This window comes from Artibeus jamaicensis, unplaced genomic scaffold (genome assembly GCF_021234435.1).
Source record: "Artibeus jamaicensis isolate MK-2021 breed Jamaican fruit bat unplaced genomic scaffold, CSHL_Jam_final contig_332, whole genome shotgun sequence".
Lineage (NCBI taxonomy): Eukaryota > Metazoa > Chordata > Mammalia > Chiroptera > Phyllostomidae > Artibeus > Artibeus jamaicensis.
This window is the reverse complement of record NW_026521788.1, coordinates 36,182,114-36,204,721: the sequence shown is the minus strand read 5'-3', so window position 1 is coordinate 36,204,721 and position 22,608 is coordinate 36,182,114.

Here is a 22,608-nt window from a genome sequence, read left to right as displayed (position 1 = left end):
CCATTCTAAATGATAGCTTTGCTGGATAGAGTAATCTTAGATGTAGGTCCTTGCCTTTCATGACTTTGAATACTTCTTTCCAACCCCTTCTTGCCTGCAAGGTTTTTTATGAGAAATCAACTGATAGTATTAGGGGAACTCCTTTGTAGGTAACTGTCTCCTTTCCTCTTGCTGCTTTTAAGATTCTCTTCTTATCTTTTATCTTAGGTAATTTAATTATGGGTAATTTAATTATCTGGGTAATTTAATTATGATGTGTCTTGCTGTGTGCTTCCTTGGGTCCAAATTTTTGGGGACTCTCTGAGTTACCTGGATTTCCTGGAAGTCTATTTCCTTTGCCAGATTGGGGAAGTTCTCCTTCATTATGTTTTCAAATAAGTTTTCAATGTCTTTCTCTTCCTTTTCTCCTTCTGACACCCTTATGATTCAGATGTTGAAATGTTTAAATCTACCTTGGAGGTTCCTAAGCCTCTCCTCATTCTTTCAAATTCTTGTTTCTTCAGTCTGTTCTGGTTGAATGTTTATTTCTTCCTTCAGCTCCAAATTATTGTTTTGACTCCTGGTTTCGTTCCCTTCACTACTGGTTGCCTGTATATTTTACTTTTTTCACTTTGCATAGCCTTCAATTATTCCACTATTTGTGACCATACTCAATCATTTCTCTAAGCATCCTGATTACCAGTTTTTTGAACTCTGCATCTGATAAGTTGGTTATCTCTTCATTTGTTAGTTGTATTCTTTCTGGAGCTTTGATCTGTTCTTTCATTTGGGCCATATTTTTGTGTCTTGGTGCACGTGTTATATAGTCAGGGGCAGGCCTATAATTATTAGCCAGGGCAGATTAACACAGGATGCTGCCTTGTGGAGCTAGCTGTATGTGGGGAAGGGTCACATACAGGTGCTCCTTGTGGAGCTGTATGTGAGGAGACAATGCCATCTTGCTTTGCTCTTGTCTCACTTTTTGTCACTTCCCTCACTTTGCACAAGTGGATTGTGCCCTTTCAGGTGCTGACTCACAGGTGGGTGGGCTTGTGTATGTTTTAGAACCCTGTGGTCTTCTCTAATGAACCTTCTGTGAGGCTGGGAGTTTCTCCTGCTGCCTCAACTCCCACATATTTTTTATAGCCTATGGTTATGAGTCTTTAGTTTCCCTTGCTGAAACCCTGGGTTTTGTGGTCTGTCTCACTCTTCTGTTGTTCCTTGAGCTTATCTGCATGAGAATGTGGGATCGCCGCATGGTCCACCACCTTGCCTTACTGCTTGTCCTCCTTGCTCCAACTGCCCATCACAACAGCCCTTTCCACCAGTCTGGATGAATATTTCTTTAACTTCTTGCTTGATGGACTTCCATGCTAATGATTTCCTTGTAGGTATAGTTGTTCTTTGTTTTTAAATTGTTTGTTATCCTTCTTTTGGTTGTGCAAAGAAGAGAAGCATTTCTGTGTATGCCTCCATTTTGGCCAGGAATCTGGTTTCCTTCTGATTTGTCTAATGTTTTCTTCAGTGTGCAGAAACATTTTACTTTGATAACATGCTTTTTGTTTATACTTTCCTTTATATCCCTTGTTCTAGCGTACATATCAATGAAAATATTGCTGCATGGAATATTTGACATTTTTCTGCCTGTGTTCTTTTGTAGGACTTTTATGGTGTTAAGACTTATATTTAAGTCTTTATCCATCTTGAGTTTATTTTTTGTATGATGTAAGTTGGTGGTCAAGATTTATTTATTTGTTTGTTTGCTTATTTATTTATTTATTTTTGCATGTAGCTGTCCAGATCTCCCAATACCATTTGTTGAAGAGGATATTTTTTACTGCATTTTATGCTTTGGCCCACTGTCGAATATTAGTTGACCATAGAGACTTGGATTTCTGGGCTCTCTATTCTCTTCCTTGATCTATGTGTCTGTTCTTATGTCAGTACCAGGTTGTTCTGATTATAACAGCCTTATAATAGATTTTTATATCAGGTATTGTGATCCCTCCTACTTTGCTTTTCTTTCTCAAAGTTACTGAGGCTATTCCAGCTCGTTTATGGTTCCACATAAAATTTTAAATGTTTGTTCTATATCTGAGAAATATGTCATTGGTATTTTAATAAGGATTGCATGAAATCTATAGATTGTATGGTGTAGTATAGAAATTTTAATGATGTTAATACTTACAATCATAAAGACAAACACAAGTCTTCCTTAGTTTCCCTCTTCAGTATTTCATGGTTTTCTGACTACAGATGTTTTACCTCGTTGGTTAGATTTATTACTAGGTACTTTATTTTTCTTGTTGCTTTAATAAATAGGATTCCGGCCCCCCCCCGATTTCTGTTTCTGATATTTCATTGTTGGTGTACACAGTGCCTTTGATTTCTAAATCTTGACTTTGTATTCTACTGTTTTGCCAAATCCACATATTAGGTGAAGAGTTTTTTTGTGGAGTCTATAGGGATTTCAATGTACACTACCATGTCATCTGCCAACAATGACAGTTTAACTTCCTCCTTTCCAAATTGAATGCCTTTTATTATTATTTTTTGTCTGTCTGATCTCTGTGGCTGGAACTTCCAATAGTATGTTGAATAGAAGTGATGAAAATGGACATTTTTGTCTTGTTCTTGATCTATAGGGAAAACTTTTAAATTTTACCCATTGACTATGATGTTGGATATAAGTTTCTTGTACATAGCATTTATTATGTTGAGGTATGCTCTCTCTACTCTCACTTTGCTGACTGTTTTTATCATAAATGGATGTTGTACCTTATCAAATGCTTTTTTCTCATCTATTAATAGGATCATATGATTTTTGTGTTTCCTTTTGTTTATGCGATGTAGTAAGGTTATTGATTTGTGAATATCATACCATTTTTGCATCCCTCGGATGAATCCCACTTGATCATGGTGTATGATCTTTTCAATGTATTGCAGGATGTGGTTTGCCAATATTTTTTTTAGGGTTTTAGCATCTATATACATCAACAATATTGACCTGTAGTTTTCTTTCTTTATTGTGTCTTTATCTGCTTTGGGGATTAAGATGCTGGCTTCATAAAAAGAGTTTGGGAGTCTTCCTTCTTCTTGGATTTCTTTGGAATAGTCTGTGAAGGATAGGGGTTAGCTCTTCCTTAACTATTTTGTCAAATTCTCCTGTGAAACTGTCTAGTCCAGAGCTTTTGTGTGCCAGGAGTTTTTTGACTACTGTTTCAATTTCACCAGCTGTTATTGGTCTATTCAGGCTTTTTGCTTCCTTTTCATTGAATTTGGAAGATTATATTTTTCTAGAAATTTGTCCATTTTACATGGGTTTTAAAATTTCTTGGCATATAGTTGTTTGTAGTAATTTCTTACAATCCTTTGTATTTTTGTGGTATCATTTGTAATTTTTCCCCTTTAATTTCTGAGTTTATTTATTTGGGTCCTCTCTCAGTTTTCTATTTTTTAAATGATTTTATTTATTTATTTTTAGAGAGGGGAAGGGAAGCAGAAAAGAGTGAAAAAGAAACATCAATATGTGGTTGTCTCTCAAGATTCCCCTACTGGGACCCTGGACCACAACCTAGGCATGTTCCCTGATTGGGAATCCAAGCAACAACCCTTTGGTTAACAGGCCAGTACTTAATCCACTGAGCCACAGCAGCAAGGGCATTCTTCTTTTTCTTAATGAGTCTGGTTAAAGGTTTGTTGATTTTGTTAATCTTTTCAAAGGATCATTTCCTGAATTTATGAATCCTTTGGATTGTTCTTTTAGCCTTTAGTTCATTTAATTCTACTCTGATCTTGATTATTTCCTTCCTTCTACTCACTCTGGGATTTTTTGTATTCTTTTGTTTTTATTCCTCTGTTTCTAGTAGATGTGTGATGAGGCTGAGTATTTGAAATGTTTCTATCTTTTTAAGGTAAGCATGCATTTCTATGAACTTCCCTCTGAGGACTGCCTTGGCTGTGTCCTATAGGTTTTGGGCTATTTTGTGTTCACTTTCATTTGTTTACAGAAACTTTTTTATTTCTTCTTTAATCTCATTATTAAGCCATTCATTGTATAATAGTATGCTATTCAATCTCCATGAATTTGAGTGTTTTTGAGTTTTTTCTGTGAGATTGGTTTCTACTTTCAAGTCCTTGTGGTCTGAGAAAATGCTTGATATAATTTCAATTTTCTTGAATTTTTTGAGACTTATTTTTTGTTCTATTATATGGTCTATCTTTGACAATATTCCATGTGCATTTAAAAAAGAGTGTGAGTTTTACTTTGGGATGAAATTTCTGCACATATGAATTAAGTTCATTTGATCTAGAGTGTCATTCAGTGCCATGATATTCTTGTTGATTCTTTGTTTGGAAGATCTATGTGTTGTTGACAATGGGATGTTAAAATGTCTTACTATCAGTGTGTTTCTGTCAATATCTTTATTGAAGTTCGCCAAGATTTTCTTTATATTTTGGGTTCTCTTATGTTGGGTGTATATGTGTATACAATGTTTATGTCTTCTTGATGAATTCTTCCCTTGAGTATTATAAAGTGACCTTCTGTATCTCTTTTTATGTTGTTTTGAAGTCTATTTTCTCTGATATAGGTATGGCTACCTGAACTTTCTTTTCTTATCTATTTGCTCATAATATTTTCTTCCAACACTTCACTCTCAGTCTGTTTAGGTCTTTTGTTCTGAGGTGGTTCTTCTAGGCAGCATATGTGTGGGTCAGGTTTTCTTATCCATTCAGCTACCCTATGTCTTTTGACTGAAGCACTTAATCCATTTACATTTAAAGTTAAAATTGATAGGTACTTATTTATTACCATTTTACCTTTTGTACCTGTATTCCTCACTCTCTTTTTTATTTTCTTAAGGCATGTCTTGCAATGCTGGTTTGATGGAGGTATATTCTATTAGCCTTCTTTTGTCTGGGAGACTCCTTCCTTCACCTTCCATTTTAATTGAGAGACTTGCTGGGTAGAGTAGTCCTGGTGGCAGGCCTTTGTTTTTCATTATTTGGAATATATCTTGCCATTCCCCTCTGGTTTGTAGTATTTCTGTTGAGAAATCAACTGCTAGCCTTATTGCAGCTCTCTTGTATATTACTTCCTGTTTCTTCCTTTAAGATTCTGTTTTTGTCTTGGAATTTTGCCATTTTAATTATAATGTATCTCGGAGTGGGCCTATTTGGGTTCCTCTTGATTGGGACCCTCTGTGCTTCTTGGACTTGTGTGACTTTTTCTGTCATCAACTTTGAGATGTTTTCTGTTGTTACTTTTCCAAACAGGTTTCCTGTCCTTTGCTCCTCTTCTTCTCCTTCTGGTATCCCTATTGTGTGACTATTATTACATTTCACATTGTCTTGCAGCTCCCTGAACCTCTCCTTGACTTTTTCTTTTTTCTTCGACTATTGTTTCCTTTTCTTGTTCTTTCTGGACATTTATTTCTACCTTTTTCTCCAGTTCACTGATGCATTCCTCTGCTTCATGTAGCTTGCTTTTAATTCTTTCTACTGTGTTTTTAAATTCAGAAATTGCATCATTAATTTCTTCCTGGTTCTTGTTGATAGTTTCTGTGTTCTTTTTCATGCTGATGTAGTTCACACTAAGTTCCTTTTAGCTTTCAAGGCATCTCTAATTCTTTGTAATTCTCACTGATCTCATTGAACTTCTTTATAACTATTATTTTGAACTCAATGTCTGATAGTTTACTTGCCTTTATTCCATTTAGCACTATTTCTGGGAATTCCTACTTTCTTTCCAATTGGGGGTTGTTTCTTGGTTTTCCCATTTTAAGAGAGACATTCCTTTTCTGTGTCTATTCAGATTTATCTGCTTTGACTTCCTGTCTTTGTGTTGTAAGTTTCTATGGTAGGGGATCTGTGAGATTCAGTGGTTCAGTCTCCTTGATCTCCTGAACTTGATGCTCTTACAATGCCCTTTATGCCATTTATGTTGGCTCTCTGGGTGTAATGGGGTTTTGATTGTTGTTCTGTCATTCTCTGGTGTTTCCTTAACTCCACTCCTACTCTCTACCCACCACATCTTTATGCTCTTGTGAAGGTGCTGCCAGAACAAAAACACGTCCCAGACAACAAATTACACCCACAAAAATCACTCCCACCCACAATCCCCCTATCAGCAGCAAAGGAATCAGTACTAATAAGGATGTACAGGAATTAAAACTATTGTAAGAAAGGAAAAGCAAATAAGAGATGAAAAACTAAAAGAAAAATGCTTTTGAGAGGGTAGAGAAAGACACACTAATAAGAATGGGGAATCAGAATGATATTTATATCATAAATCAAACAAGATTGAAGAAGGTGGAATGAAGTGAGATATGAGACATGTATAGTCTAGGTTTAAACAGAGAATTTAAAAAGTGAGAGAGAGAGAGGAAAAGAAAAAATATAAATAAATAATTTTCAAAAATAGAAACAAATTAGAGAGAAGGATCCAGTATAGCAATATGAACAACAAATAAGCTGAGGTTAATATAGGTGTGATGGGAATAAGAGTGAAAAAAGAAAGAAAAGCTTAAGAAATATGTAGAGCAAAGGGAAGTGATTTTGAGATGATAGAAGGAGATGGACTACTCAGAGTGAGGAATGAAAACCAGGCTAAGCAAGGCAACAATTTAAATGTGAGATGAAATAAAGAGGCAAAATAAAAGAAAAAATAGAGAAAAAACAGGCTAAGTCAGGGAAAAGTTAAAATTTGAGACATAAAAAAAGAATAGAAAGGATGAAGACAGAATGAAGTAGGAGAAGAGAACAGTAAAATTTGAGATTTGAAATAGAAGAATAGTGAAGCTCTAGAGATAAAATTGAAAAAAATGCAACAACTAACCTATCCAAAACCAACGAGCAAAGATTGCTAAAGGTGGAGAAATAACACAGGTATTTTAAGAGTGGGAAAAAGAATCTGAGATGACTATTGACAAGAAAATCAATTTGAGAGGATAGAAAGGGAAGAAATAGAAATAGTGCTGAATGGAAACAAATTGTAACAAGAGAGAAAACAAAATTTAAAATGAAAATAATGAAAGAAGAAGGTAAAATGGAGTAAGAGAAGAGAGGAACAAAATATGAGAATTGTAATAAACTAAAGTATAAAAGCTATGACTTAATATGCATGAACTTGAAGGAGAAGAAATGAATGTTAGAAAGCTATGTAGGAAAGAAAATATTACAAACATGGAGAAAACCTTGGTGGATTCCATTTCAGTATCTTCTAGTACTTATCACTATTTTTTTCTGGATCCCCCTCTGGTAATGTCATCTGGTGACCCAGTCTAGCCTTAGGCAGCCTGTTGAAGATTACCAGGGACCAACCATCTGTGGATGACTCCTTCAGTTGTCAATCTAATCACTCTGCACATGGCAGTCAGGCTTAAGCATGATAGGGTGGGGCAGAATACCTCTTGAGGTCAGGGCTGTTATTTCTCCTTAAGTTGCTTCCCTCAGAGTGTAGTGGTCTGCCTGAGCAAGATGGCTGCTACAGTATCAGGGATGACTTAGCACCAGGCTCCTGGCAGCTACTCTGTCAGTTCTCTCACCAAAGCCTTGGTCTCCAGTCTCTCCTCAAGCATCTCTAGTCTACTTTGCCCCTGCATTTGCCAGAGCCCAGAATAAGTGACTGCATATGAAAATTAATGTGTTGGCCTGTTAAATGGTTATCTCCTCATCTCCAGACATCTGTTTCTGACAGAAAGAAACCTTGCCGCTTTTTTGCAGCTGGATGCTATCTGTGTACTTTTGGGGCTCTGGTGCTATACATGCAAAGCCAAGCTTGGGGTTTAGACCCCACACTTCTCAGGGGGGTCTTCTGGCTGCTGAGATAGCCCTCTGGCACTTCATGGCCACCTGTGGGGGCCCAGCCAGCCTTCTTCCACATCCCCTCCACACTCTCTACTAGTCACACTGTGTTGAAGCTGTTTCTTCTGTCTCTCTATGATTATAAGGCTACTTTATACATATTGAAAAACAGAACTTATTCATTCTCTCCAGGTTTGCATGATTTGACCAAACATATGTATCAATAAGGAAAAGTTTCCTATTTTTATTTCTGTGTTTTAATGAGCAGAGAGAAAATCCTTTGTTGTTTTCACCTTGATTTCAAAATAATACTTATCAATATTCTCTTCTTCCTCTGAATCTTGATTGGGCATCCAACACTCATCTTTTAAATTATAAAAATAAATATTTTAAAGCTTTGCAGTTTTCTACCTCCAGACATTGCCCCAGAGATTTTCCTTCCTGGTCAGATTGCATAGACATGTGCCCAGGTCCTTTTTCATGCCTGCGCATGTGCCACCCTCTAGTTTGTCCTCTAAAGCAGAAAACTGGCTGCCAAAGCATGTTTAAATAAAAGAAAACTTTGCCCTGGCTGGTGTGGCTCAGTGGATTGAGTGCCAGCCTGTGAACCAAACAGTTACTGGTTCAATTCCCAGATCGGGGCACATGCCTGGTATGCAGGCCAGGTCCCCTATGGGGATTGCATGACAGGCAACCATACATTGATGTTTCTGTCCCTCTTTTTCTCTCTCCTTTTGCCTCTCTAAAAATAGATAAAATCTTCAAAAATAATAAATAAATGAGAGAAAACTAGAGTAATTCACTATTACTAGTGTTTGTTGCACAAGAAGAGTTCAAAGGAAGTTTAGTTATTATGAAATGAATGATATCACCAGGAAACAAGACCCTCCAGAAACAAATAAAAAGCAGCAAAATGGTAAATAAGTTCAACTTTTTTCTCTTAGCTTTTTAAAGTTACATGTGCTGTTGAAAGAAAAAAGTATACATTGTCTGACTTTTTAAAGCAACTGCATGTGGTACACATGACAATTATAGCAAAAGGGAGGTGAGAGTTAGAGAGCCTACGTGGCTGTAGAAGCAGTACTTTATAGATTCCAGATAGAATTTTTAAAAATAATGTATATTTTAATTGCCATAGAAACCACTACACATGAAATCGCTGGGCTTCCATTACAGATACTGAGAAGGATATGTGATAACTGATAGATTAGACATATGTAAAATACATGTGAGAAATAAAAGCTAAGCAGTCCTGTCAATACTCAGTGCTGTTACCACTGTGATTTCATGAATTACATGTTGCAAGTCTGAAACTATTTAGTTTATTGCTTTGTAATGCTTTTTAAAGAAATTCACAGTAAGCCTTTTGGCAGTAGGGAATAAAAAAATGTGAGAACAGTTCATTTTAAAAAAAAGTATTGAAATTCCATCTCTTATAAAAGGTGGTAATGATCCATCCATCCATTTACGGATGGGCACTTAGGTTGCTTCCAGCACTTGGCTATGGTAAATTGTGCTGCTATGAACACTGGAGTGCACAGGTTCTTTTGGATTGGTGTTTCAGGGTACTTAGCATACAATCCTAGCAGTGGAAGGACAGATACATGGACAATAACAAGGGTGGTGGAAACAAGGGAAGGAGGTGGGAAGGGCTGGTGGGGAGAGAGGCAGAAAACTGTTCTTGAACAACAATTAAAAAAAGATTTTAAAAAAATCAACAATGACAACAACAAAAAGTTTCTGATAAGTCTGTGACTTAAACAATTTTTGCCAAAACTCACTTTGCATATGGGACTCTAGTGTTTTTTCTCACTGCATGAAGACAAGAAGACAAAAATTGCTGAAGAAGTATTATAATCCACTATTAAAAGTAGTACTTTGTTTTGATTGCACTGGATAGGACATCCAGGAGAGTTAAATAAAAGCAATGAGATCAGGCATTTTGTCTTATTTTTATCTTAATTAGGAAAGCCAATATTTCAAAAATAAATATGATGTTTATAGTAGACATTTTTGGTGGTACCCATCTCAGTTTGCTATTTATTGTTTTAAAAATGAGTGCTGTAGAATTTTACAAAATGCTTCTTGGTACATATGTCACAGTGATCTCATGATTTTTCTACTTTTTTTGTAAATGTGTAAATAACTGATTGATTTTTCAAATATTAAGTCAGCATATAGATCCAGTTAAATGTCATTTTGTTTATGCTATATTATCTTTTTCACATATCATTGAATTTTATTTACTATTATTATAATTAAGATTTGTGTATTAGAACTATTTTATAGGTATCTAATGTAATAAAATCAATTGGTCTATTTATACATTGACATATGAAACGATATAATTTTATCATTTAGGTACTCTCTTTCAAATTGTCTCCCTGTGAATAATAAATTATATGTTGACTCTTAATAGTGAATAAAAGAGAGAAACATACACAAAAGGAGCATAATAAAATATCATAGAGTAAAACAAGAAGGTCATACCATAGAGACACAGCTGACTGGCAAAGCTCCGGAAATGATAAGGTAATTGTCAGAAATTGGCAGAGAATAAAGTATTGAGAATGGTTTGGCATCTTCAATAAAATAGAATAAGACATATCTTCAGTGAAACAAGAGTAGAAAACCTTAAATAAATGAAAGACAGATGAAAATTCAACAGAATGAGATGAGGAGTGAAGAAGATGAGATTTATAGGCCAGTGGATGATCAGAGAAGGATTTATGACATCTAAACAACCAAAAACCAGAATTAAAATCTATGTTAGAGAATTACAACAGAACTGAAATGGCTGAGCATCAAATCAGCAGGGCTTTCAGTTCAAAATTCAGCTTTAAACTGCACATTTAGTGATCATCTCTGACAACCCTACTGAAATAAATAATGAAATACAAAATTGGGAGAAACATGTATTACCACTTGAAACTAAAGAAATATGGCGCCCAAATGCAAAACAAAAATGGAAAGACTGTGAAGTAGAATGGAAAAGTTCTAGATAAAATAAAGGGCCCACAGATTCTTATGGAAGTGGATGTACTTGAGAATGAGAAGAAGCCCTCTGGCAAATTCCCAAAATTAGTTACGAGTTTTAAGAAGCAAGGCCTGAAGGTAATTTTTGGCCATTACATAACTGACACAGTTCAAACAGCCCTACCAGGGTCAGTGGTAATCAGCACTTTATGACCACTGCAACTGAAGAAAGGAAGTCCTGCTCCAACTGGCTCCTAATAAGGGAGGACCTGTTTCTTTACAAAGCAGCTCTACCAGTCCTGATATCTTTAAGGTATTACCAATAATAAATAAATAAACAAACAAATAAATAAATAAGAGGGAAAAAGTAAAAAACAGAGAAAGACTTCAGCAAAACACTAAGTTACTTTTACTTCTTTATTACCCTCTTGTGTTTCAAGACCACTATACATCCATTCACAAAAGAAAGAGTCAGCAAATTAACATGTGTCTCTCAGGCTTCAGCCCTAAGCATCTGGGCAGTGTTCTGTATGGTCAGTAACCACGCCCACCTTGATTCCCAATGTTAGGGAACAAACGTGGATCTAACTGACTTTTCAATAAGAGCAAAAAGAAAAAAATATGATTTTAAAGAAGCTTAGATATCTATTAAATGAATGTTTTCCTCTAAAACAAATTATACTCAGAAAGAAAAAACCTTCAAGAAATATTTTATTTGATATACTTATCAAGATCGGAGTTTAAAATAAATGTGCAAAATGAACAATCATAAAATATTGTTCTTAGAGGAAAATTATAAAAATGTGTAAAGTCAGTAAAGGTAAGAAATCTCAGGATAGAAACTGTAGAAAACAAACAGTGGATTAGAAAATTGGTTTGTAAAATATCAAATGGAGCTCTGCAGGAAAAGGATAGGTCATGAATATAAGTTCTAGGCTAGAATCTATGAAGACAAAGTATTTAGGTGCAAAGACATACACATTCAAGAAAAGTACCATAAGGCTGATAAATAAGCAATAAAGAAAAATAAATTTTATTTTTCTTTATTGAGTTGAGGATTGATACTTCACACTGAAAATCTTTATTAGAAAGGTCTCCTGAGAATGGTAATGATGGCTTCTGAATTTTAAATCCTGAAAGGCAAAAAGACAATCTTATTTCTCATCTTTCTGATGCACTGAACATAAATATTTTCCTTGTTTTTTCTTAGAATCTCATGAAATGACAAAAGAATACAGAGAAAGATGTTCATACTAAAACACTGAGAATAATGTCTTCAAAAGGAAAAAATATATAGTATTTCTGGAAGATATTAAGCTAATGGAACAATATCAATCCCTTATAGATCCTCTCACCTATAATAGGTGAGGTATCTTGAAACCTATAAAAATGAAAAAGGGAATCTATGAAAAATTAAGTTTTCCAGAAAAAATTCTTTGAGGACAAGATCATAAAGAGCAAGAATAAAGGAGCTGTAACAGACTGAGCTTTTTTACTGTGTTAAAATATTACAAAATACTTCCTGCAACCCTCTGCTTTCAGGCCTACTTACTACTGTCTGATACAGTTTTAACTGCTTTTTATAGACCATAGGAATCTGCCAAGGGGTCCTCTACTGTCATGATTTTGAGCTTTCCATATGGGAGACAGGACATTTACATTATCCAGATAGGATCCTTTACCTACACCTCTAAGACAAAGTCTGTATGGTTTTACCTCCCTGTCCATTGGACACAAGTGCCCTCAGAACTCATTGCTGTGACATTAATAGCCATGGAACTCCCATTACCAAGATCACAGCTGAATCTATATGCTCATTAATACACGGAAATGAGAAAGTGAAAATAACAATCACCTGACATTAGAAGAAAAAAATAATTTAAAAAACCTAACACTGTGGCTTCACATCAAGATGGCAATATAGGCAGACATGGCCTCTTTGCACAACCACTTCAAAACTACAACTAAAATATAGAACAACTGTCTCTCAGGAACATCAGAAGTTGAGTTTAATGGAAGTCTGACAACTACAAAATTGAAGAAACCATATTCATCCAGACTGGTAAGAGGGTTGCAGATACAAAGTAGTCTGGACTCATGCCCATGGAGATAAAAATTCTTGGAGCCCTGGAACCACAATAGATGCCCCAATCCACCCTCATCCCAGGATTCCAGTGCCAGGAAGATAAGTCCCCACAACTTCTGTCTGAAAAACTAGCAGGGATTGAGTTGATGGTGGAGGCTGCTGGAGCCCTAAGCAGTTCCTCCTGGGGAAGCCACACATGTATTCACCTACTCAGACTTGCTCCCTCTGAATTTCAGCACCAGGTTGGCAATGTGAAGGGCACCAGTGATATACAGGAGGAGACTAAAATATCTGGCATCAGGGCAAGCAGAGGCTACTGCACCTTTAATGATCCTTCCTCCCATAGAACCAGTAGGTTGGTGCCATATCTGAGACTCAATCAACCTGGCTAACACTGTGTGACCCACCCTGGAGATCCACAAAGGATGTCCCCAACCCAAATTATGGGCCCATCCTAGCTGCTTTTCTATAAGAATGTCCAGTCTTGGCACCTAAATCCTCTCAAACAAGTACCAGCTTGCTTCAGTGAGCCCTAGCAGTAGCCAGATTAAAGTCCCAGATTGGCTTCACTTGGGAATCTCCAAACCTAGTACAAGTAGCAGCCATCTCAGACTGCTTTATAGCTCAGGAAGGGTGCCTTGGGCAAAACACAGGTGGGGACTGAACTTGGCCTACACCATTCAGGAAATCACAGGGCCAATGCACCCAGTGGACAGCTACAGACCACATTGGAGGACTACCACCCTGCCCCTGTACAGCTGATCCCTAATTGAAGACGGAGGTTGGGGTCAGTGGTCACAGACAGTCTTGCAGCTGACTGGCCTGAGTAAATCCCTCCCATTCACCTGGCAATCAAGGTTCAACTACAAGAGGAGGGTATACTCAACCATACAAAGGGTGTACCTTGAGTACTCAGCTTGGGTGATAGGGGAGGCTGGGCTATACCCTGCTGGAGACCTACATTAATGCATGCTATCAAGACATGGAGTCAAAGCAGCTCTACCTAATACATAGAAACAAACACAGGGAAACCACCAAATTAAGGAGACAGAGAAACACAAGTGAAAGAACAGACAAAAACTCCATTAAAAGAACTAAGTGAAATGTAGATAAGAAATCTGTCATATACAGAGTTCAAAACACTGCTTATAAGGATGCTCAAGGAACTTAGTGAGGACCTCAACAGCATACAAAAGATACAGTTAGAAATGAAGAACAACCTACAGGGAAACAACAGTAAAATGGATGAAACACAGAATAAAACCAATGATTTGGAACATAAGGAACCAACCAGAACAAGAAAAAAAAATTTTCAAAAAAATGAGGAAAGAATAGGGAGCCTCTGGAGCAACTTTAAGCAATCAAACATTTGCTTCATATGGGGTACCAGAAGGAGAAAAGAAAGAGCAAGAAATTAGAAATCTATCTGAAAAAATAGTGAAAGAAAACTTCTCTAATTTGGTGAAGGAAATAGGCATGCAAGTCCAGGAAGTACAGAGAGTCCCAATTATGATGGCTGTGAAGAGGTCCACTCCAAGATACATCATTATTAAAAGACCACTATTAAAAGATAAAGAGACACTCTTAAAAAAAAGAGAAAAGAAGTTAGTTACTGGAAGGTTGTCAGAGGGGAGGGGTGAGGTGGAGAATGGTTGAAGAGATGTGGGGATTAAGAAGTACAAATTGATTGTTACAGAATAGCCATGGGAATGTAAAGTATAGTATAGGAAATGGAGTAGCCAGAGAACTTATACTCATGATCCATGGACATGGACAAAGGTTGGGGCATTGCCTGAGAATGTAGAGGGCACTGGGTGGAGGGGATCAAAAGAGAGAAAAATCTGGACAACTGTAGAAGCATGATCGATAAAGTATAATAAAAAAAAACACCTAACACTGTGGTAGGTAGAAATCAAAATGAACAATCAAACAACACTAGTAAATTAGAGTTAGCATTGAACACAGAAATATTTTAATGATTTCATATTTACCTGTTTACAGAGAAGAAAAGATTCTCTGAAAAATAGAAAGTAATTTGTTCTTAAAATTAAAAACATGATAAATGAGACTAAAAATTACAACAATATAAAAATAAAAAAATTAGCCCTGGCTGGTGTAGCTCAGTGGATTGAGCACAGGCCTGCTAACCAGACAATCGCGGTTTGATTCCCAGTCAGGGCACATACTGGAGTTGCAGGCCGGTTCCCTGCAGGCCAGTTCCCAGCAGGGGATGCATGAAAGGCAACCATACATTGATGTTTCTCTCCCTCTCTCCTTCCCTTCCCCTCTAAAGATAAATAAATAAAACCTTTAAAAAATAATAAAAATAAAAATTAAAAATTAACCCAATATACAATTTACAATGTCAAAGCATCAAGAAATAAAAGACACAAAGTAGAGGACATTCAGGTTAGCCACTAACCTTTTAACATTCAGAATGTCATCATTTCATCTAAAACACTGGATTCTAGGGAACTGCTTCCAAGGATGCAGCCTTGAGTGTGCAAGGTGTTGAGATTGGACAGACTATGGAACTGAACCCAGAACATCCAGGATATCCTTGAGGATAGAAAAAGTTTGTTTATTCTACAGACTTTCATACCATATCTGCATACAAGACAAGGTGGGAGTTGTAAATACCAGTAAACCTCCTGGAGGAGAAAACCTACCAGCCAAGGAGCTACCAACAGGTAAAGTCCAAGTACAACAAGAGAGCCCACACAAATGACAGAAAGGGCAACCCAGGAGCATCCAGACAAGGAGATCAAAAAGTCTGCACCTCTGAGTCCCACATAACCACTACCACAGAAGTTCACCCTAGAAAGACAGCTAGCAAAGCAGATCCCCTGCAATCACAGAAACAAAAAGAGTCACCTAAAATGGAGAGACAAATAAAAAACTTGCAATTGAACAGAATGGAAGATTGAGTAAAAGAACTAAATGAAACAGAGACAAGCAAACTACCAAATATAGAACTCAAAAAAATGGTTACAAGGATACTCAAAGAACTAACTGACAACTACAAGAAACTGAGTGGAACTACAACAATATGAAAAAAGAAATAGAAACTATAAACAAGAACCAGGACAAATGAAGAATACAATACCTGAAATAAAAAATACATTAGAAGGAATTACAAACAGGCTGAATAAAACAGAGGACCAAATTAGTGAGCTGGGAGACAAGGTAGAAATAAATACACAGATAGAGAAGCACCATGAGGAAAGAGTAAAAAAATATGAAGATAGCTTAAGGAAACTACAGGACAACATGAAACAGAACAACACTTGAATAATAGGAATACCACAAGGAGAAGAAAAGGAGCAAATGATAGAAAACCTGTTGGGGAAATAATGACAGAAAATTTCCCTGACCTGGAGAGGATATAAGCCATGGAAGATAAGGAAGTACAGAGGGGCCTAATCAAGAAGAACCCCAAAAGGTCCACTCCAAGACACATAATATTGAAAATGCCAAATTTTAAAAACAAAGAGAGAATATTAAAGGCAACAAGAGAGAAACACATAGTAACATACAAGACACATCAGATAAAGCTAGCAGCTGATTTCTCAACAGAAACACAACAATCCAGAAGGAAATTGCAAGACATATTATAAGTAATGAAAAGCAAAGGCTCACAACCAGTACTACTCTACCAAGAAAGTTTCACATTTAAATGTAAAACAAAACAAGGAGTCTCCCACTAAAGAAGACTAAAAGAATACATCTCTACCAAATGTAAATGGAATAAATACTCCAATAAAAAGACATAGGATACCTGAATGGAAAAGAAAATATGATGTGCACATATGCTGCCTACAAGAGACCCACCTGAGAACAAAAAACCTATACAAATTGAAAGTGAAATGTTGGAAGAAAATATTGCAAGTGAAAAGACAAGAAAAAACATAGGGTAGCAATACTTATATCAGGCAAAAAGATTTCAAAACAATAGACATAAACAGAGACACAGAAGATCACTTTATAACATTCAAGGGAAGAATCCACCAAGAAGACATAAATATTGTATAAATATATGTGCCCAACAAATGAGCACCCAAATATATACAGAAAATCTTGGATGAATTCAAGAAAGATATAGATAGTAACAGACGCATAGTAGGGAAACAACCCACTAACAAGCAGGGATAGATATTTTCAAACAAAACATCACAAGGATATTGTGGAACTAAATGACACATTAGATCATTTGGACTTAATTGAATTTAATTGATATATATGGAACCTTTTATCCCGAAGAAACAAAATATACATTCTTTACAAATGCACAGGGAACATTTTCAAAGATAATGAGAGTACACAAAACAAGCTTCAAAAAATTCAAGAAAATTAAATCATATCAAGCATTTTCTCAGACCACAAGAGCTGAAACTAGAAACCAACCTTAAGGAAAAATGCAAGCATATTCAAATTTATGGAAATTGAATAGCATGCTATTAAACAATAAATGAGTTAATAATAATATTGAGCAAGGAATCAAAAAGTTTGTGGAAACAAATGAAAATGAACATACAACAGTCCAAAACCTGTGAGACACAGTGAAGGCAGTCTTGAGAGACAACTTCGTAGCACTACAGGCCTACCGAAAAAAAGCTAGAAACATTTCAAATAAACAACCTACCTCCACATCTACAAAAACTGGAGGAAAATGAAAAACAAGGCCTAGAGCAAGGAGAAGAAAGGAAGTAGCCAAAATCAGAGCAGAATTTAATGACACAGAGTATAAAAACATTCCAAAGGATCAATAAATCCTGGAGCTGGTTCTTTGAAAAGATAAACAAAACCAGCAAACCTTAAAACAGACTAATCAAGAAAAGAAGAGGGAGGATCCAAATAAACACAATCAGAAATGAAAGAGGAGAGATTACAACTGATACCACAGAAATACGAAGGATTGTAAGAAATTACTATGAAGAACTATAAGCCAAGAAATTTGAAAACCTAGGTGAAATGGACAAGTTTCTAGAAAAATATAATCTCCCAAAACTCAATGAAGAAGAAGCAGAAAGCCTCAACAGACCAATTAGAGCTGATGGAACTAGAGCAGTAATAAAAAAAAAACTCCCTACACACAAAAGCCCTGGACCAGATAGTTTCACAGGAGAATTCTACAAAGCATTTAAGGAAGAGCTAACCCCTATCCTTCACAGACTATTTCAAAAAATCCAAAATGATGGAAGACTCCCAAACCCTTTTTATGCAGCCAGCATCATCCTAATCCCCAAACCAGATAAAGACACACACAAAAAAGAAAACTTCAGGCCAATATCGCTGATAAACATAGATACTAAAATCCTCAACAAAATATTGTGAAACCATATCCAGTAATACATTTAAAAGATCATGAACCATAACCAAGTGGGGTTCATTCCAGGGATGCAAGGATCATACAATATTCACAAATCAATAAACATAATAGACCACACATAACAAAAAAAGACAAAAATCACATGATCATATCAACAGATGCAGAAAAAAACATTCGATAAGGTACAGAACCCATTTGTGATAAAAACACTCAGCAAAGTGGGAATAGAGGAAGCATTCCTCAACATAGCAAAAGCCATATATAAGAGACCAACAGCCAACATCATACTCAATGGGCAAAAAAACTAAAAACTTTCCCACTAAGATTAGAAACAAGACAAGTTTGTCCATTTTCACTTCTATTCATCGTAGTATTGGAAATGCTAGGCACAGAAATCAGACAAGGAAAGCAAATAAAAGGCATCCAAATTGGAAAAAAGGAAACAAAACTTCCATTGTTTGCAGATGACATGATAGTGTACATAAAAAATTCTATAGACTCCACAAAAAAACTATTCAACCTAAAAAATGAATTTGGCAAAACAGAGGGATACAAAGTCAATATATGGAAATTAAAGGTGTATTTGTATGCCGATAATAAAATATCAGAAACAGAAATCAGGAGGGAAAAATCCCATTTCATATAGCAACAAGAAAAATAGAATACCTAGGAATAAACCTAACCAAGGAGGTAATAGACCTGTATTCAGAAAACTACACAATACTGAAGAAAGAAATTAAGAAAGACACAAACAAATGAAAACATATATCATGTTCAAGGGTTGGAAGAATTAACATCATCAAAATGTCCATACTGCCCAAAACAATTTATAGATTTAATGCAATACCTATTAAAGTACCAATGGCATATTTCACAGATATAGAACAAACACTTCAAAAATTTACATGGTACCATAAACAACCCCAAAGAGCTGCAGAAATGTTGAGAAAGAAGAACAAAGTGGGAGGGATCATAATACCTGATATCAAACTGTATTACAAGGCCACTGTCATCAAAACAGCCTGGTATTGGCACAAGAATACACACATGGACCACTGGAACAGAATACAGAGCCCAGAAGTAAACCCAAGTCTCAACAGCCAATTAATATTCAACAAAGGGGGCAGAAGCATAAAATGGAGCATAAATAACCTCTTCCAACAAATGGTGTTGGGAGAGCTGGAAAGCTACATGCAAAGTAATGAAAATGGAGCACCAACTTACATTATATATACAAAAATAAATTTGAGGTGGATAAAAGATTTAAATATAAGTTATGACACCATAAAAGTCCTAGAGGAGAACATAGGCAGAAAAAAGTCAGATATTCCACACAGCAATACTTTCACTGATATGTCTCCTAGAGCAAGGGACATAAAGGGAAGAATAAAGAAATGGGACCTCCTCAAAATAAAAAGGCTTTGCATGGCTAAAGAAAACAGCATTAAAATGAAAAGAGAAGCAACCACTGGGAAAACATATCTGCCAATTACACCTCAGACAAGGTTTGATCTCCAAAATATATCAAGAACTCACACAACTCCACTCTCAGACAAGCAACCCAATTAAAAAATGGGCAGAGAACTTGAACAGACACTTCTCCAAGGAGAACGGAGGATCCAGAGACATATGAAAAGATGCTCAGTATCTCTAGTCATCCAAGAGACGCAAATTAAAACAACAATGTTATACCACTTCATACCATTGAGAATGGCGATCATAAACAACGCAACAAACAACAAGTGGGGGAGAGATTGTGGAGAAAAGGGAATCCTACTGCACTGTTGGTGAAATTGCAGACTGGTGCAACCATTATGGAAAACAATATGGAATTTTCTCAGAAAACTAAAAATGGAATGGCCTTTGACCCAACAATTTCACAGCTGGGATTATACCCTAAGAACCCTGAAACACCAATCCAAAAGAACCTATGAACCTCAATGTTCATAGCAACACAATTTACAATAGCTAAGTGCTGGAAGCAACCTAAGTGCCCATTGGTAAATGAATGGATGAAAAATCTATGATATATTTACACAATGGAATTCTTTGTAGCAGAGAGAAAGAAGGAGCTCCTACCATTTATGACAGCATGGATGGAACTGGAGAGCATTATGCTAAGTGAAATAAGCAGGCAGTGGAATTCAAATACCATATGATCTCACCTTTAAGTGGAACCTAATGAACAAAATGAGCAAGCAAGCAAAATATAGCCAAAGACATTGAAACTGAGAACAGACTGATTGTTACCAGAGGGGAGAAGGGATGGGATATTAGGGGAAAGCAGTGAAGGGTTTACAGGAACAACTATAAAGGACACTTGGACAATAACAAGGGGGGTAGAAACGGGGGAAGGAGATGGCAGGGCTGGGAGAGTAAAGAGAGGTGGGTGGAAAAGGCAAAAATCTGTACTTTAACAAGAAAAAACCCCACAGAAATGTAATTAACATTAAGAATAAAGATATAAATAAAATGTGTGAGATACAGTATACATTTACAGTATACATTTATAACAAACATACATTCACTTATCATTTTTTATTTTTGCTTTTCCTTAAAACACGAAATAAATATGAGAAACAGATAAATTTTAAGAATAAAATTAAATACTCACTTAAAAAAGAATAAATAAATAAATAAACAAACAGAACACTGGGTTTTAGAAAATGACAAAGAAGAATGAACAGTTTTGAATTAACATATCCTACCTCTAGCAAAACTTTGATTTAAATATTAGGAAAAATAGACTGTTTAGACATCAGTGGAAAAGAACTATATATTACTTATATTGAGAAATGGATGTTAACATGGGGAGAATATATAATGATGAAGATAATTAACTTTAAATAATTATAGATAATAAAACTATGGAACTTAATTCAACTGTTAAATAAGAGCCCTCTTCCCAAATGTAAGTTTTCAGGAGGAAGAGAAGTATTCAAATGATATTAGAATCTTTGCACTATTTGTGGGCACCTACTGATGGGCTGTAATTAGTAACCAATTTTGACATTTGAAGGAAGTTCTGTGCTTAAAGGTAACAACTGTTAGAACATACATGCAGAGAAGGAAGTCCAATCCATGAGAATAACAGTGAAAAGATCATGGTAGCAACACTCAGCTCAACAACAACAAAAAAAAGAATTCACTGTAACATAATGACATAAAATTTAAGGAGAAAATATATCCTGAATCTAGAATTGTTGTTGACCATATTTTATGAAAACCCACTCATATAAAACTACCCGGATCCAACTATTTTTTTTTCCAGAGAGTCCCAGAAATGTTGGACTCAAGGAAGCACACACCAAGGCACATCATAATTACATTACCCAAGATTAAAGAGGAGAGAATCTTTTTAAAAGCAGGAAAAGAAGACAGTTACCTACAAAGGAGTTCCCATAAGACTGTCATATTTTAAGTGCTGGTTACCATAACAAACTCTAAAATGTTTAATGGCCCACACCTGATAATAGTTTATTTCTTACAGAAAATCCAAAATAAGAATTTTGACTATCTAGTATCATCCATTATTTTCACTCACATTCATTTGTGTATAAAACTGCAAAGAAAGATGGGAAATGCAGTGAAACTATTCAGTGAATCCAGGAAAAGTAAAAAAAAAGACATTGATAAATGCATAGACATTTTATCTGACACATCATGAAATATTTATTTTATCCTTCCCCCTATCAAGGACATAATTGAAATACCTATCTAGTCATTGAAACTGCCTTATGTATATCATGTTTGTGTGGCTCCCCATGGGCCAGTAGTCTATGAATAAACATGTCATCTGCTCTCTTTAATATGCAGAGTTGGAGAAGGCATGGCATATGTACACTAAATACTTCCATTATGAAGAGTTAAGTCACTTGTCCATAGGACTAATGAAATCTGTCTCAGCAGGCTTTGTGAAAACCACTTCCTTGGCTGTGGAGAATGTTTCCTGAAGAGATTTTCATACTTCTCTCTGTTTCTGAAGTGGCTGGGGGAAGCTATCTATAAGTTCCAGAAAATATTGGGAGTTATTGTAAGGTAATATAGTAATTAAACTAGTATTAATACTGCAATAGTAGAACAAAACCACAAGTTACCACCAATGAAGAAACAAAACAGGGAAAAATAACCAGGAAAATCTTACATATATTTGGTAAGTTGGAATATACAAAGGTAAACATTTTTGAAAATGTTGTAATTATATAAAAATACACCCCTATTTAATACCATCTCCAAATAAATTACATGTGGCTTAAATAACAACACATCAAAGAAATTTTAGTAGAACTCAGAGGCATCAACAAGCTGAAGGAATTTTTGAACAAGATAGAAACATGCAAAATTAAAGCAAAAGATTGACCCCTGGCTGGTGTAACTCAGTGGATGAGCATGGGCCTGTGAACCACATGATCACAGTTCAATTCCCAGTCAG